Here is a 16,660-nt window from a genome sequence, read left to right as displayed (position 1 = left end):
CTTCTGAATATAATGACAAATTGAATAAATAAATGCCTGACAAAATATCAACGGTGAAAATACAAATTTAAAGAATACTGGGGATGTAGGAGCTTTCGGAAAGTCTCCCCTTTGCTTAACTTATGGAAAAACAAACATCCTAGCACCTTTACTAAGACTTATGACTAACCCTAATAGAAAAAGAAATATCCTCGATCTCGAGCTAACCCTAATAGTAAAAAAAGAATCAAAATGGCCAATGAAATACCTTCATGTGATCAAGTGAATAATATCACTATGAATGCCACGATTTGCTGAAAAATGCCAACACCCACACAACACAACGGAAGTAATAATAATACTTGATGTCATAAATAGATGACGCAAATTGACAACTTTTTACAGTGTCAAAATTAGTTGATTTTGGGAGTCAAGTGTCGTCGTTGGTACATATTTTATGATATCTGTTTGACTCAATGAACTTTCAAACTGACTTTAAATTATAAAAGGAAATCAAGTTATCTGTTTATCTATCTCTAAAAAATACATTTCTAATTTTCAAATCTTTCAGTAGAGTTGTGCGCCGTATCAATTTTTTTATTGACTCAAATAAGCACAATATTCTCCACAATGCTATATTTTTTAAAGAAAGGATATATATATATATATATATATATATATATATATATATATATATATATATATATATATATATATATATATATATATTTAGAGAGAGAGAGAGAGAGAGAGAGAGAGAGGAGAGAGAGAGAGAGAGAGAGAGAGAGAGAGAGAGAAGGGGGGAGAGCGAGACCGAGGGATATTGAGGTCATCAAAGACAAACCATCTGTTACTTGGACAATTCCAGTGACCCCCCCCCCCCACCACCACCACCAACCCCCACCTCCCTACACCAACACCAACAACACCAACACCGACACCACCACCGCCAGCCATAGCCGATAGTCGCACGTCTAATGCTGTAAGTCGTCGCACGGTCACCGTCAAGGAGAGCGAGACGGATCAGCGAACACTGTTCGGTCGGTTCGCGTATAATAAAGACATAGCCAGCTTGTGTTGGTTTTGGACTCACGACGCTTCACGTGCCGTCTAGGTGTACTCACTCACATCGTTTCATGGATTAATACAATCACGGTTACTCAAACAGGTAGGATTACTTTCTAAACAGTTTTCACCTTTTTTTCACCTGTGTTGGATAGCGTGACTTAATGACTGACCATCAAAGAGAACAGTATCTTATGTTTATTTTTGTTTCTCTGGATTGAGTGAGTTAATCCAATAAAGTTTTTGTTATTAGAAAAAGCTGATACCCTAAATAATCAGATCAGTGGATGTATGGGGTGTTACAATTCTGTTTAGGAAAACACATGGCTTTTTATAATATTACTAACTAGGACAGCAAAATGGCGTTTGGTCATAAATCGAAGCAATCTAGAATTTTTTTTCCCATTTGAATTCCGTAATGATCTCCTCAAACCACACCGGGATGTATTTATATTTTGTATGGATAGTATGCGCTTGGCCAAGGAGTTCACAACATTGCCATCCGGAAGTATAACGGACCAACACACAAACTCTGTGTAACCATGAACTTTTATAGTCTGGTTAATAGAGTTTAGTGAGAACAACTCACAATCGCGGATGGCAAAAACCATAACAAAGGCCTGAGTGACGCCATCTGCATGCTATCTATATAATAGTCATAAGATGTGAAGAATATGTTTTATGTGTGTATTCGTGTTTGTGTGTGTGTTTGTGTGTGTGTGTTTGTGTGTATGATATCACAAAAACAAAACAAATTCTATCAAGTTTTTCTATTTCTTGGTCCAGATAGCTCAGTGAGTAGTGTACTCAGTTCAAACGCTGGTATTTATCTCCGATGCAGTCAGGGTTTTCTCTGACACCCTCACTCCAATCGCCCCCCCCCCCTTTTCCCCCTCCCTCCATACCCCCTCCCCCTTACCCCCCCTTTCCCCCTCCCTCCATACCCCCTCCCCCTTACCCCCCCCCCCTTTCCCCCTCCCTTCATACCCCCTCCCCCTTTCCCCCTCCCTCCATACCCCCTCCCCCTTACCCCCCCTTTCCCCCTCCCTCCATACCCCCTCCCCCTTACCCCCCCCTTTCCCCCTCCCTCCATACCCCCTCCCCCTTACCCCCCCTTTCCCCCTCCCTCCATACCCCCTCCCCCTTCCCCCTCCCCCTTACCCCCTCCCCCTCCCCTCTTACCCCTCCCCCCCCCCAACACACACACGCACACACGTCAGATAGCCTAGTTGTGATCCGGAAAGGTTTGGTTTCTTGAAAAAAGTACTTTACTGTGGATGAGCGTCCTATCCAGAGAGTAAGAAGCAATCAATCGTAATAAGGAGGATAAACACGGGCCTGAGAGATCTAAGGGATGGATGGACTTTCTTTTCTTCAAATTATTATTATTATTCATTCCGGTGTGAACCGACTGGTTTCATCTTTGTCCAATTTGTCTCCACCACCGTGAGTCCTCCCAAGACTTTGAGTAGACACATTCAACCCCAGGGCTATCTCGTCTATTCTATTCTATTCTCATCTCTATGTATTGCCGAATGTGGAAACGACCCCCTATATTTGGAATAGAGAGAATGAAGTTAACGTCACTCGCATCTTTGTTATTGTTTTTTTTTTTTTTTTTTTTTTTTTTTTTTTTTTTTTTTTGCCATCCACGTTTATGAGTAATTCTCACTAAACTGAATTAACCAATTTCATGGTTACACATAGTTTTGTGTGTTGGTCCGTTATATTTCCGGATTGCAATGTTGTGAACTTCTTAGCCAAGCGCATTCTATCTTTTGCAGAATGTGGAAACAAACATCTATAGATAATATGCGCTTGGCTAAGAAGCTCACAACATTGCCATCCGGAAGTATAACGGACCAATACACAAAACTGTGTGTAACCATGATTGTTTATAGTCTGGTTAGTACAGTTTAGTGAGAATTACTCATAAACGCGGAAGGCAAAATACAATAACAAAGACCTGAGTGACGTCATCTTCGAACTATCTATATTATTTGGAATAGACAGAATGAAGTTGACGTCACTAGCGTCTCTGTTATTGGTTTGTTTTTTTTTTTTGCCATCCGCGTTTATAAGTAATTCTCACTAAAATGTATTAATCAGACAATGAACGTTTAAGGTTACACATAGTTTTGTGTGTTGGTCCTTTATACTTCCGGATGGCAATGTTGTGAGCTTCTTTTAAAAAGAATAAATATTAGGCGATGTAATGAAGTCGCTGGTAGTGTCAAGACAAGTCCCTGAAAGAAAATGATGAACTAAAACGACAACGAGCAAGTCGCTCCAATTTTTATTCCTAAAGAGGGTGATTATGAACTCAAACTGCGTATAGCTTTTTAAAAAAATAGAGCTTTTATATAGCTCAATATCCACTAAATGTGCTCAAAGCGCTGTACAAAGGGTCCCTGACCAACAGCAACACATAAGATCTAGAACGAGACATGACTCCTGTTATGCGATATTACAATTTATTTCCGACAAAGACAACGCTGTTGACAGCCAGGTACTCATTTTACACCCGAGTACTGTGAGAGAATGTGAGTAAAGAGGGTTTTTTTTCCACAAGGACTCAACTATGCGCCGAGCGAGGATCGAACCCAGGACCTTCCGATCCGAACGCGAGTGTCATACCACTAGACCACATATCCGCACGTAAACCGAATAAGTATAACATCTTTTACATCAACAACACTGTTTGTAAATGTTTGGGCTCGAAGTCTTTGGCATCGAAAGATCCCAATGATTATGTGAAACTTATTTATTTCAATATTCAATTGAATGTTTTTGTTTATTCGTCTTAACAACGCCACTATCTACCCCATTATCTCATTCGTCTGTAGTGTTTCGTTCATCCTGTTTTGTTGATAAAGGGGAAACCGAAACGTCCATTTTATCTGTTTTCGTATAGATAGAATGCGCTTGGCCAAGGAGTTCACAACATTGCCATCCGGAAGTATAACGGACCAACACACAAACTCTGTGTAACCATGAACTTTTATAGTCTGGTGAATACAGTTTAGTGAGAACAACTCACAAACGCGGATGGCAAAAACAATAACAAAGGCCTGAGTGACGTCATCTGCATACTATCTATAGTATTAAATTGAAGCTTACATTCAATTTCACGTTGTTATTTATTTCTTCGAGCTTCGAGCAGCAACATTTACACTTGGTAGTCAAGAGATTATTTAGAACATCTGCTGATCTTACTAAACTTAATTGCCGGTTATTATTTTAAAATTATTTTCCGTGTCATGTCAGAAAAGAGATTGTTTTTACACCTTTGCCGTTCATGGACTATAAATAGTATGCAGATGACGTCACACATGCTTTTGTTATTGTTTTTGCTATCCGCGCTTGTGAGTTGTTCTCACTAAACTGTATTAACCAGACTATAAAAGTTCATGGTTACACAGAGTTTGTGTGTTGGTCCGTTATACTTCCGGATGACAATGTTGTGAACTCCTTGGCCAAGCGCATTCTATCTAGACGAGGTTAAAGTTCACAAGTCGTTGTTGACATTTGTTGATTGCAATGGCCATGTGTCTTTTTTACGAAACGCGCCGAAACCCGACAAAACCCGACGAAACTTGACAAAGTTATGGGAAGTATGTAGCAGTGGGGAGTGAACCTGGGACTTAGGGAAGTGTACACCATTGGGGAGTGATTCTGGGACTGGGTTTCGGCGTGTTTTGTAAAAAAAAAAATAAAAAGCAATCAGTGCTTATTTCTGAAACCCGCCGAAACCCGGCGAAACCCGGCGAAACCAGACAAAACCCGACAATATCCGGTAAAGTTATGGGAAATAGACAACTGTGGGGAGTGAACCTGAGACTATGGTTATCGGCGGGTTTCTGCGAGTTTCGTAAAAAAAGACACACCCTTTGCAATGGCCTCTATAGATAGTATGCAGATGACGTCACTCAGGTCTTTGTTATTTTATTTTGCCATCCGCGTTTGTGAGTTGTTCTCACTAAACTGTATTAACCAGACTATAAAAGGTCATGGTTATACAGAGTTTGTGTGTTGGTCCGTTATACTTCCGGATGGCAATGTTGTGAACTTCTTGGCCAAGCGCATTCTATCTATAGAGCAGTAAAGTTAGGTGCCCCAAACGTAAACAATAACAAGAATAATTTACGCACAATATAGGTCTCCCAATTTTGTAGTTTGAGTTGTAGGCAATACACTTTCAGTATTGAAAATATGTTTACATAAAATCTAACAGTTGCAGAAATAATAATATAAGGCTAAATTATTATGAAAATCAGGCTCCGAATAATTCTCGTTTTGTTCACACCAGCGCAATAATTTGCTCTGGTCTAAAAATAGATAGACTGTAACTTTTGATAAATTTTAGAAAATTTTACCTTTTGTTCCATAAAATATCCATATCTAGACATTATTTGATGCATGATCGAGTATTTATGAATATGTGTTTCTTTTGACACCTAACAGCCAAATTTTAAAGGTTATTTTTTTCTATTATTTACATTGGAACGTGAGCTGTCAAGACAGGAACATGTGGTTTGCCACGTGCTTCTCGACCTTTGTTTACGTTTGGGGCACCTAACTTTACTGCTCTATAGATAGTTCAAAGATTCTGTCACTCAGGTCTTTGTTATTTTATTTTGCCATCCGCGTTTATGAGTAATGCTCACTGCACTGTATTAACCTGACTATAAAAATTCATGGACACACACAGTTTTGTGTGGTGGTCAGTTATACTTCCGGATGGCAATGTTATGAGCTTCTTGGCCAAGCGCATACTGTCTATAATAAAGATCTGAAAAATTGTGTATGGACCAATGTGAGACAAAGCTGGACGTGACAGAAACGTACAAGATTTGAAAACAAAAACATCCCAAATGTTACAGTGCATGGCGTAATCAGTGGGATGGTGAAAAGGTTTGAACTGAGATATTGCCAAGTTTAGTTAGATTAAAATGCTCATTGGGGACACATGCTTTCATATAGATAATATGCGCTTGGCTGAGAAGCTCACAACATTTCCATCCGGAAGTATAACGGACCAACACACAAAACTGTGTGTAACCTTGAACGTTTATAGTCTGGTTAATACAGTTCAGTGATAATTACTCATAAACGCGGATGGCAAAAAACAATAACAAAGACCTGAGTGACGTCATCTGCATACTATCTATAATAGAAAAAGAAAAAAAATCCAGATCCAAATGCTCTTCTTCCGACTAATTCTTTCATGCATTGACACAAATAATCAGTCTTTCCCGACTTGGGACGGAAGATCAGCCCTCTTTGATGACCCAGGTTCGATCCCCAGTCTGGGAAGACATGATTTATTGAGATGTTGTTTTTTATTGTATATTTCTTTAATCATCAAACGCCAAATGGAATTTTTAGGACACATTATCCGCCACCCTGGTTTGGAAGTACTCGCCTTGACTGGAAAGATGAATGGAAAAAGAATAAGAGGAAGACAAAGAATAACTTATTTGAAAGGGATAAGAACTTGGACAGATGAAGCTGAGAAAGGTGGCACTGCTTTAATAGAATTGGCAAGAGATAGATCAGCTTGGCGGAAGATGACCTCCGACGTCTGATTCAGATATGGAACTACATGATGATGTTTTCTTTATTGCTTTGTCTAGCATTGTTTCAATATAGATAGATGGAATCGTCCAAGTTGACAAGGAGTGACAATGGGGGCAATCTAGAGATAGTATGCGTTTGGCTAAGAAGCTCACAACATTGCCATCCGGAAGTATAACGGAAGTATAACAAAACTGTGTGTATCCATGAACGTTTATAGTCTGGTTAATACAGTTTAGTGAGAACAACTCACAAACGAGGATGGCAAAAACAAGAACAAAGGCCTGAGTGACGTCATCTGCATACTATCTATACCCAATTTTTCAGACCTTTTCCTAAAATGTCACAATGACCTCTTGTGTGCGGCTATGTGGTCTAGTGGTATGATACTCGCTTTCGGATCGGAAGGTCCTGGGTTCGAGCCTCGCTCGACACATAATTGAGTCCTTGGAAAAGACTCTTTACTCACATTCTCTCACCGTACTCAGGTGTAAAATGAGTACCTGGCCGTTAACAGCGTTGTCTTTGTGCGACAAATTGTAATATCGCCTAACAGGTGTCATGTCTCGTCCTACATGTTAAATGTTGCTGTTGGCCAGGGACCCCTTGTAAAGCGCTTTGAGCACGTTAAGTGGATATTGCGCTATATAAAAGCTCAATTTTTTAAATTTTTGTTTTTTTTTTGTTTTGTAAATTAGAAATGAATATATTATTATTACTGAATCGTGTGCTATCTATTTATAGTTTGACTGAAGCGAAGCAGATTTACATTCAAATATTCAATAATCAAAAATAATCTGGGATCGATGAAGCTGTGCTATACTGATTATAGTGTAAATGTTGCTGCTCGAAGCTCGAAGAAATAAATAATAACGTGAAGTTGAATGTAAGCTTCAATTTAACTACTTACTTACTTATCTTACTTATCCGAACCAGAGACCACCTGAGCTCTAGCCCTTCGGTCTTGTGCCATGACGTAGAAGTTAGACGTCTTTTGTAGTTGTTCCAGGTGACTATAAAGTGTGTTACTGATGCTTGGATTTGGTGGGAGGAATGTGTCAATTTAATTACAAAAACATATCAAATGAACGTTTCGGATTTCCCCTTTATCAACAAAACAGGATCATTGAAACACCACAGATGAATGTTTTTGTAGTTAAATTGAAGCTTACATTCAACTTCACGTTATTATTTATACTGATTATACGACAACTACAGATTGGCAAATGAAAGAAACCTGTATCCGATCCATCCCAGACCGAAAGTTTTTGGATTCTCATTATAACTGCTTTCCCGGATCACGTGTTGAAAACTGTTTAAATTTCACCAGACGTCGGAGTCTTAACAAAACAAATGGAAATGGATTGTCAGAAAATGATATCTTAATTATTGGACGGGGAGATTTGTAAAAACGTTTTCGATGGATTGAATTCCGGGAGTGTCTGTGGATTTCGATTGCAGGTAAGAAAAATTTACGGCTATTTTATTTGTTTTTCAGCTTTTTATATTTTAAAAAACATAAATAAATTTTTAAAAATTGAGCTTTTATATAGCACAATATCCACTAAACGTGCCCAAAGCGCTTTACAAGGCTTTCCCTGGTCAACAGCAACATTTAACATGTAGGACGGGACATAACGCCTGTTAGGCGATATTACAATTTTTCGGACAAAGACAACGCTGTTAACGGCCAGGTACTCATTTTACACTTGAGTACGGTGAGAGAATGTGAGTAAAGAGCCTTTTCCAAGGACTCAACTATGCGCCGAGCGCAAGGCTCGAACCCAGGACATTCCGATCCGAAAGCGAGTGTCATACGACTAGACCACATAGCCGCATAATATAGCGCAATATCCACTAAACGTGCTCAGAGCGCTTTACAAGGGGTCCCTGGCCAACAGCAACACATAACATGGAATGTTGGTTTGTCGTTAGTTTGTGAGTCTGTGTGTTTGTTGAGAGATAGATTGTTTGTTGTTTTTGTGGTTTGTGTGTGGCTAAAATGTGGTCTTTTGGTTTGACAGGTACACGCCATCGGACTGGAAGGTCCATGGTTCATGTTCAACCAAAGAGTGTGAAGGGTAACGTAGTTACCAAGAGCTCTCACTTCTCTTAACCGCAATGCTATTGTCGGGTGCCAGGCGAGACAGCGAGGTGGGTATGCTCCGCGTGTATCATGCGCGCTAGGCTTGCTGATACAATGAAGAAAATACGAGAAGAAGACGGAAGATGCTTGGCTTCACCAAAAGCGGAAAGTGAGAGCTCTTGGTAACATAACAATTGTTACCTACACGCTCTTTGGTTCAACTGTGAGCACGCATAGTTGAGTCATTGGAAAAGGCGTAATAGGGTGTAAAATGACTACAGGGCGGCCGTTAACATGAGCGTTGCTTCTGATTGAAAAAAAATTGCAATATCGCCTAACGGGCGGCATGTCTCATCCTTCAGTTAAAGTGTTGCTGTTGACTTGGGACCCCTTGTAAAGTTTTTTGAGCACGTTTAGTGGATATTGGCCTATAGATAATTCGAAGATGACGTCACTCAGGTCTTTGTTATTGTTTTTTGCCATCCGCGTTTATGAGTAATGCTCACTGAACTGTATTAACCTGACTATAAACGTTCATGGGTACACACAGTTTTGTGTGTTGGTCCGTTATACTTCCGGATGGCAATGTTATGAGCTTCTTAGCCAAGCGCATACTATCTATAGATAGTATGTAAGCTCACAACATTGCCATCCGGAAGTATAACAGACCAACACACAAGACTATGTGTGACATTGAACGTTTATAGTATGGTTAATACAGTTTAGTGAGAATTACTCATAAACGCGGATGGCAAAAATCAATAACAAAGACCTGAGTGACGTCAACTTTGAACTATCTATATAAATGGTCAAGATTTTCCTTTGTATGTGTTAGTGTGTGACAGTGGGAGAAGGTTGTATGGTATGTTTGTGTGTATGTTTGTGTGTATGTGTGTGTGTATGTGTGTGTGCGTGGGTGTGTTGGTGGGTGTGTGAGTACGTGTGTTTGTGTATGCGTGTGTGTGTTTCAATCCTAAGGGGCAAAGAATGGATATATATATATATATGTATATATATATATATATATGTATATATGTATATATATATATACGTGTGTGTGTGTAAATGAATGTTTGTTTGTGTGGGTGGATTTACGTTAACTTTTCGCCTGACTCTGACCAAAAAAATATCGTCAAAATGCCAGTCTTTTGCCACAAAAGAAAACAGATCGTGAGTTGTATTCAATAGTTCAACCAATGAAATAACTTGTTTCCATGAGCTCTACTAACTACAACTCACTAGGCGGTGCAAAAAAGAAATAATGACGTCAAAATGCCAGTCTTTTTGGGTTTCAGTGTCAGGCTATAACGTAACGATGGCTCTGGTAAAATGGATGTAAACACTAAGAGATAAAGAGGAAGGGGAGACGGGGGGGGGGGGGGGGGGAGCGAGTGAGTGATTGAGTAATATAAACATTAAAACTGTATACAATCCTCGGATAGTAGAGTAGGGTGTGAGTAGTAGTTGTAGTAGTTAGTAGTAGTAGTGTAGTAGTAGTAGTAGTAGTAGTAGTAGTGTAGTAGTAGTTAGTAGTAGTTGTAGTAGTAGTAGTAGTAGTAGTAGTAGTAGTAGTGTGGTTATAGTCGTAAGGTGGTAGTAGTAGTAGTAGTAGTAGTAGTAGTAGTAGTAGTAGTAGTAGTAGTAAGAGCAGTCAGTAGTAGTAGTAGTAGTAGTAGTAGTAGTAGTAGTAGTAGTAGTAGTAGTAGTAGTAGTAGTAGTAGTAGTAGTAAGTAGTTAGTAGTAGTAGTAGTAGTAGTAGTAGTATGTAGTAGTATAGTAGTTGTTAGTAGTAGTAGTTAGTAGTAGTAGTAGTAGTAGTAGTTGTAGTAAGTAGTATGTAGTAGTAGTAGTAGTAGTAGTAGTTGTAGTAGTTAGTAGTAGTAGTAGTAGTAGTAGTAGTAGTAGTAGTAGTAGTAGTAGTAGTAGCCGTAGTGGTAGCAGTAGCATCAGCAATAATATTACTCTTGCTATAAGAATATTTCATGATTATATAAATCTTATGTAAACAAATCTCATTGTTCAGTGTAAACATCATTATCGTCATGTCGTATCTTATGTTGATTCATAAAATGTGAATTATTTGAGTTGTACCAAGGACTTATTTTTTACAATTTATAATTTAATTTAGAAGTCAGTAATCTACAAATTAAATCTTTTGATGATTTTACATTATTTATATCACCATTATAATTATCATTATTATTATTATCTTCTTCTTCTTCTTCTTCTTCTTCTTCTTCTTCTTCTTCTTCTTCTTCTTCTTCTTCTTCTTCTTTTTCTTCTTCTTCTTCTTCTTCTTCTTCTTCTTCTTCTTCTTCTTCTTCTTCTTCTTCTTCTTCTTCTTCTTCTTCTTCTTCTTCTTCTTCTTCTTCTTCTTCTTCTTCTTCTTCTTCTTCTTCTTCTTATTATTATTATTATTATTATTATTATTATTATTATTATTATTATTATTATTATTATTATTATTATTATTATTATTATTATTACTATTATTATTATTATTATTATTATTATTATTATTATTATTAGTATTATTATTATTATTATTATTATTATCATTGTTTGCCTTGCTTTATTATTGATTTTACTTACTTGATTTGTTGATGAAAATAGTATATTCTTGTATGAGTTTTATTGGCAATTGCCTAAAAGTAAACGTTTGAGCATCATTATGGGCTTGTGGAACATGGCGTGGTAACCGTGTTTGTTGTTGTTGTTATTGTTGTTGTTGTTGTTACTGTTATTGTTGTTGTTGTTGATTGATGAAATGATCCCTGCCACTTCCTATTTATTTGATTAAACGTGTTACTGTCTATACGGACAGTCAGCCCGTGGCCTTCGTAAAGTTATGGCCTGACACTGACCAAAAAATGACGTCAAAATGCCAGTCTTTGGCCACAAAAGAAAACAAATCGTGAGTTGTATTCAATAGTTCAACCAATGAAATAACTTGTTTCCATGAGCTCTACTAACGACAACTCACTAGGCGGTGCAAAAACCAAATAATGACGTCAAACTGCCAGTTTTTTTGGGTTTCAGTGTCAGTCTTTTGATAGTTCGAAGATGACGTTACTCAGGTCTTTGTTATTGTTTGTTGCCATCCGCGTTTATGAGTAATGCTCACTGAACTGCATGACGCTGACTATAAACGTCCATGGATACACACAGTTTCTATAGATAGTATGCGCTTGGCTAAGAAGCTAATAACATTGCCATCCGGAAGTGTAACGGACCAACAAACAAAACTGTGTGTATCCATGAACGTTTATAGTCGGGTTAATACAGTTCAGTGAGCATTACTCATAAACGCGGATGGCAAAAAACATCAACAAAGACCTGAGTGACGTCATCTTCGAACTATCTATAATCTGATATGTTGTGTCACGTCGCCCAGCTACGGCGGCCATCTTGGTTCTAAACAACGAAAATCTGTACTTTTTATTCGTCATGCTGGCTAGAACTTTTCATATGTCTTGTGATCAGGAAGTTTAAAAATCGAAACATGATCAGATTTATAATGTTTTTCTTTCCTCTGGATACGCTTTTATGCTCGTCGGAGAAATATTTCATAAGGGCGCGCGCCATTGTTCCGATAGTTTAGAGCCAGTTACCTTATTTACCGTGCGTCATTACGAAGGAAGTGACGTCATGACTGTTGAAGCGTATTAGCGAGATATCAAAATAGCTCCAGTCTCAGACATCGAATATATTTTGTTTAAATCACAACATCGTCTGCTTTGCGAGCACCCAAATTCAGTCAAAGTCACGTTTATTGTCATAGCAACGAGACTAAGAAGACGTAGAAAAACGTACGAAAACATCTGTCCACAGCCAGCCGCTCCCGGTATCAGAAGGTCTGAGGTTCGATCCCCAGTCGAGGTCGACTGATTTTTTGGGATGTCTTTTGTTCTTCTATTTTTCTTTCTTGCTTTGTCTGGCACTTTTCATACACGACTTGTTCCGGTCTTTATCTTGCACCGGTGCCTGATCCGTAATATCTTATATACACTCCAACAGTCGTGACGTCACTTCCCTCATAATGACGCAGAGTAACTTATCAACTGGTTCTAAACTATCTGAACAATTGCGAACGCCCTTATTAAATACTTCTCCGACGAGAATAAAAGTGTATTTAGAGGAGAACAGGATTATGAATCTGATCATGTTTTGACTTTTATACATTCTGATCACATGACATGTGAAAAAGTTCTAGCCAGTAGTATGAAGAATAAAAATTACCGATTTTCTATGTTTAGAACCAAGCTGCTCGTTGCTGGGCGGACGTGACATCAGACTATTGAATCCAATTGATACGCCCCCAATAAGGTCCTGGTTTCGAGTCTCTCGCTCGATGCATAGTTGAGTCCTTGGAAAAGGCTCTTTACTCACATTCTCTCACCATACTCATGGGTAAAATGAGTATCTGGCCGTTAACAGCGTTGTCTTAGTCCGAAAAATTAAAATATCGCCTAACAAGCGTCATGTCCCGTCCTACATGTTAAATGTTGATGTTGACCAGGGACCCCTTGTAAAGCGCTTTGAGCACATTTAGTGGATATTGCGCTATATAAAGATCAATACGAGAGCGTTGTTAAATCAGTAGTAAACAAGAACTGATTTAACAAGGCTTTTGGTATAGTTTTAGTTTTGTTTATATACATGTGACCCATCGTCTCAAAACGGTATTATGTCGAGATGATCCATATACAAAAATGTCAAATTCAAGCCAAACTGGTCACAATTAAGAAATGTTAGTTTCTAGTTGTAAAATTCTGTATTCATCCAACTTGATAAAACATGTATAAACATTACCCACGTCTGGTAGTTTTAGATATAAATTCAATTTTCATCAGTTTAGTCATCCCGCCGACATAATACCGTTTTGAGACGGCTGGTCATATATTATATATATATATATATATATATATATATATATATATATATATATATATATGAAAATGTAATCACACATAGGCCAATACAAACATATTATAATGCTTTATAACTAGTAATAGATTGATAGAAAGTGAAACGAATGGACTTAGTTACACTACACAATCGTCTCGTCAAAAAGCCATAATTAAAATCGGTGACTCGTCAATATTCTATTTATCATTGTGTGCACTTTGTAGAGTTCCTTTGCCAGATAAATCATTCATAGAACATTCTAGAACGGTATCATGGCCATTGAGCACACGATCATTTTTATAACACGTAGGCAGAGCCAGTGATAACGATAAGCTATTGTTGTAGAGGGATACAGAAATCAATGGAAGTACAAACAGGATGTCTCGTCGTTATCAATAATGGATTGGGTACAGTTTATGTTTGAACAAGGAAGATTGGAATATGGTGTGAATTATTGTAATGATTGTCGTTGTCATCATCGTTGTCGTCGTCATTATCGTCATGATATTCATCATTATCATCATCAGCATTGTCATCATCATCATTATCATCATCATCATCATCATCATCATCATCATCATTATCATGATATCATCATCATCATCATCATCATCATCATCTTCATCATCATCATCATCATCATCATCATCATCATCATCATCATTATCGTCACCCACATCCTCGACGTAACCAAAGGTATCATCATCCTGTAATATTCATACACCTTTGTCAATAAAAACAAAACAAAAATACGTTCTACATCAACGGGGTTACTAAGAAGGTCTTCTCTCTCTCTCTCTCTCTCTCTCTCTCTCTCTCTCTCTCTCTCTCTCTCTCTCTCTCTCTCTCTCTCTCTCTCTCTCCTCACTCTCTCTCTCTTACACGCTCTCTCCTCCTTCTCCCCCCCCCAACTCTCTCTCTCTCATCTCTCTCTCCTTGTCTCTCTCTCTCTCTCTCTCTCTCTCTCTCTCTCTCTCTCTGTTGTTAAGTAAACGTAAATCGCATCTGTAAAGAGTTAAATAAGTTAGTCCTTTGAATTGTGTAAATGACGTCATCATAGACCGAGCAACCCGTATGTCACAACAGTTGTCGTCACAAGACAATGCTATAGTTCTAGTGGCTAAGGTATTTCTCCGAGGTGACCTCGAGCTGACCACAAATTTATTTTACATTAACCCATCTGTTTCTTGTATTCTAGTGTAATACGCTTTAATAGTCATGACGTCACTTCCCTCGGAAACTGGCTCTAAACTATCGGAACAATGGCGGACGCCTTTATGAAATATTTCTCCGACGAGCATAAAAGCGTATCCAGAGGGGAAAAAAAACATTATAAATGTTGTGACTTTTACACATTCTGATTAAAAGGCATATTAAAATTCTAGTATCGATTTTCTTGTTTGGAACCACGATGGCCGCCGTTGCTGGGCGACGTGACATCAGACTATTGAATCCAATTATGGGAAGGATAATAATCATAAAACGAAATGTAAAACACTTTTACAGCTATGAGTTTGGTTATCACCAATGGATTATGTTATCAATCCTGGATAAGTTATTCAGCATCGGTGTCTTGATTTGTTGGCGTTATTGGATTCAATAGTCTGGTGTCACGCCGCCCGGCAACGGCGAGCAGCGTGGTTCTAAACAACGAAAATCGATACTTTTTATTCTTCATGCTGGCTAGCTAGAACTTTTTCACATGACATGTGATCAGAATTTATAAAAGTCAAAACATGATCAGATTTATAATGGGTTTTTTTCCCCTCTGGATGTAATACGCTTTTATGCTCGTCGGAGAAATATTTCATAAGAGCGTCAGCCATTGTTCCGATAATTTAGAGCCAGTTACTAAGTTACCATGCGTGATTAGGAAGGACTTGACGACATGATTGTCGAAGCATATTGTTAGGGAAAGTGTGGCTCAGCGGTACCGTCTTTGCTTCGTACCCGAAAGGTACGGAGTTCGATCACCCGCCGCCGTTGCGATGTGTGGCCTTGAGCAAGTCACTTCGCCCTAGCTCAATTTGCGGGGCTGCACTACGGCTGACGCCTGGGTTATTCCAGTCTTCCCTTGGAATAGACCCTAGAGACAAATATCCGCTATAGGATGAATGAAGATAATTTATTTTATTTTCATTTAGATATTTCTTTCAAAACAGAACACAAAAATAAAAATTTTTATTTAATTTGTAGAAGAAAGGGAACACTCCCCAAACAATAAATGGAAAGTTATTACAATCTGCTACGAAAAAAATTCACACATGTATACAAACAAATAAACAAACAAATAAATGGGCGGCAACACTTAACTCACTCAACCCTAACACCGTCTAGTATACCTGGGGTTACTTTTACCCCATGCCTATTTATTATTACACGTTTCTGAGACAAATTATAGGTGTAGTATCAAAGCTAAGGTATTTAGATTGTGCATGTTACTGATTGTTGAATAAAACTATCCACATGCTCATTTTTAATACATTTTTTTTCCAATTTTGAAAAGTAGCAAAAATCTCTAGGATTGAGTGAGTTAACAAGATTATTATTTCAATTCTTCTCGTGTATCCGTGTGATAACACCAAGACTGTGTAGACAGTGCTAGATTGGCGGAAAAATAAATAAATGTGTTATTCAGATTCATTCATGAAACCAATAAAGCTGAATTCCATCCCGGTGTTTATTGCCGTGTAAGGAAGACATTGTATGTAGTCTAGTTGTTTGGCACTCACTTGGAAGCCGTGGGTTCTAGGTTCGAATGTCCCTGGTGGCGCAATTTTGAATCCTTGGAAAAGGTTATTAGTTTATTAGCTCTCATTGCAATTGAAGAATGTCATGCTCTAACTAATGGTTGCAACCATTTTTTAAAAAATTGAGCTTTTATATAGCGCAATAGCCACTCAATAAATAATAATAATAATAATAATAATAATAATAATAATAATAATAATAATAATAATAATAGTAATAACAATGATAATAATAAAAAAAATAATAATGATAAGAAAAAGAAGAAGAAGAAGATATCTCAGAATACTTCCATTG

At 38.0% G+C, this 16,660-nt stretch overlaps 1 long non-coding RNA gene across 1 annotated transcript in view; it reads left to right on the top strand.

Annotated features, from left to right (window-relative positions):
- The first annotated feature begins 1,037 nt into the window (after positions 1-1,037).
- The window catches only part of LOC144958361 (uncharacterized), a 136,015-nt gene continuing 120,392 nt past the window's right edge, over positions 1,038-16,660 (top strand). Inside the window, exons 1-2 of the long non-coding RNA XR_013642406.1 lie at positions 1,038-1,147; positions 7,840-8,082. This is a non-coding gene — a long non-coding RNA (uncharacterized LOC144958361). The remainder of the gene's footprint in view (positions 1,148-7,839; positions 8,083-16,660) is intronic.

Source organism: Berghia stephanieae, chromosome 12 (assembly GCF_034508935.2).
Source record: "Berghia stephanieae isolate SIO BIC M18660-M18661 chromosome 12, UCSD_Bste_1.3, whole genome shotgun sequence".
NCBI classification, from domain to species: Eukaryota; Metazoa; Mollusca; class Gastropoda; order Nudibranchia; family Aeolidiidae; genus Berghia; species Berghia stephanieae.
Note: the sequence above shows the minus strand (reverse complement) of the source record. Positions and strands in the feature narration are given on the sequence as shown.